Genomic DNA, 2,260 nt, shown 5'->3' with positions numbered 1-2,260 from the left:
ATCTGGTTCTCCCCTTGTATGGTAACTCCCTTTACATCATGTTCCAATATATATTTATGCCTCTATCTGCAATTTTCACTCCATGCATCTGAAGAAGAGGGCTTTTTACCTACGAATGCTTGTGTCCAAATAAATCTGTTAGTTCTTAAGGTGTCACCGGACTCCTCGTTGTTTTTGTGAAATAAAAGCAAAATGCACTCTAAGCTGATCTTAACCCTTTCAATGCCCTTACAAACTTAGATGCTTCTTACCACAGGCCGGCTGGTGGCTTTTCAGCCAGGCTCTCCCCTTTCGTCAGCACTTCAGTTGCTTGGTGTGGCGGTGTCTGTAGATGTAGATGGACGACAGAGACAAAGCATGGCAAATGTCTCTGCTTTTATCATGTCCCTTCTTCCCTCTTGGCTTTGCTCCCCCTTCAGAGTCAGGTGAGCATCACTGCGTCTCTCCAAGCAAGTCTGAGCAATTCCCCTGGGGTGTCCTCTTGCAGGTAAGTGATTGCACTGTAGCTCCCTTGCTGAACAATGGCTGTTGATGGGTTGTTTGACACCCTGTCCGGGTGTTGGTTACTTTCCTTGCTGTTGTCACTGGGGAGCTAATATTTGGCTGACTCCCCCACCTTACAGCATAGTGATAACCACACTGCACAATTCTCATAACTTCATATGCATGAATGGTAAACATCTATGGGTAGAGAAATGACTTTCAGCAGATCATATCCTTTCCCCTGATACCTTACAAGGCATGCTCTGTATATAAGATCACGATTATATGAAAATGAGGAATATGGGGGTTACAGCACACTCCCCCAAAGGTACAGAATGTCACACTGAGATTCTATTTTCATTTGTTATGTAACAGCATTAAAGAGATCCAGTGACTAACCAATGGCATTTTCAAGTGCTAAAATAGCAAGCGCTGTTCGTCTCTCATTGGCCATCAGCGACTGAAGATACGGTTTAATGAGCCAGAGCTTCAAGGCGAGGGTGGCTCTGTCCACTGCCTTCCGTTGCGCTGCTGGGCACCAAGTCCCTGGCGGTCAATATGTGAAGCTGGGAGAAGAGAGTGGGGTGGCAAGCGGTGGTAGAACTTTTGCCACCAGGGTCTAGCTGTCTAACTTCCTCTTCGTACTGCTGGGCCCCCGTTGCCTTCAGGTAACACAGGAACTAAGGCAGGAATAGGGTGAGGAAGCAAGTAAAGCCGAGCAAGGAAGGCAAAAGTTAATCTTATCTTTATGGGCAGCTCGCAATGACGTCCTTTTTCTGTGCCATAGCTGACAACAACATCTAGACAGAAAAGTAACAGGCCAAAAAGAAACCTAGCAGCTGCTGAAACAATTCAGTTGGGAGCGTGCTAGACTAACAGGCTCTTCTATCCTCCTTTATGCACGGGCGGGATGTTTTCTGAGAGTGCAGCAGTTCCTTTAACTGCCACGAGTCCCTCATTTCAGGCTATGCAGCAGGAAAAGACAGCATGGGCTTCTGCACCGAGTTGGCCCACCTGACCTTTCATTCTTCTCTTGCTCTTTGTCAGCAAGGAGAAGAAAAAGAAGCTCTCCCTCAAGCTGGAGTCACACGGGCGAGGTAAGGACGACTTCCTGAGTGCTGGCTCCAGTCCTCTGCCCTGCCAGCTGACCTATCGAGGGGCTACCACCACATTCTCTAGATTTGTCCATCAGTCTGTGCCAGAGTGAGCAACAACCCAGTAGCTGGAGTTTCTGTAGTGTAGTGGTTATCACATTTGCCTAATATGCAAAAAGTCTCTGGTTCAAAACCAGGCAGAAATATGCTGGCTTCCTTTTCCCAGATTCCCCTTGTAATTCAGAAAGGGCACTCCTCCTATTGGCCTGTCCCTGGGATATCTCCAACCCCTGCATGACAGAGGATGCTGACAGCAGTGGAGAAAGCACCTTGGTGTCAGGCTGGAGAACCTAGAGTAGTTAGGCCAGTCACCATTTGGAGGCTTGTGGCTTGGCCACCTCTGCTGTTGGAGGTTGGCCTATAGAGGCTCTCACTTCCTGCTGGGCTCCTTTGCGTGACTGGCCAAAGGAGGAAGTGAGGCAGGAATGGGGCAATAGAGGAAAGTTGAGCTGAGGAAGGCAGGGAAGAAGCTGTGCGGCTAAGTGGGGTTAGTAGAGCACCACCCTTCATTCTGCAAAGCCTGGGGAGGTGTGGTTGGCTGCTGGGAGGTAGAATCCTGTGCCTGCCTCTTGGCTTCCCAGGAGTGGCTACTTGCAGCCCAGGAGAAGAAGGGAGGTTCTGTG

The 2,260-nt window shown here is 49.0% G+C and overlaps 1 non-coding gene across 1 annotated transcript; it reads left to right on the top strand.

Annotated features, from left to right (window-relative positions):
* The first annotated feature begins 1,710 nt into the window (after positions 1-1,710).
* On the top strand, positions 1,711-1,783 carry TRNAI-AAU (transfer RNA isoleucine (anticodon AAU)). Its single transcript has one exon. It is a non-coding gene; the product is annotated as a tRNA-Ile (tRNA).
* The last annotated feature ends 477 nt before the right edge of the window (positions 1,784-2,260 follow it).

This window comes from Gopherus flavomarginatus, chromosome 8 (genome assembly GCF_025201925.1).
Source record: "Gopherus flavomarginatus isolate rGopFla2 chromosome 8, rGopFla2.mat.asm, whole genome shotgun sequence".
Classification (NCBI taxonomy): Eukaryota; Metazoa; Chordata; order Testudines; family Testudinidae; genus Gopherus; species Gopherus flavomarginatus.
Note: the sequence above shows the minus strand (reverse complement) of the source record. Positions and strands in the feature narration are given on the sequence as shown.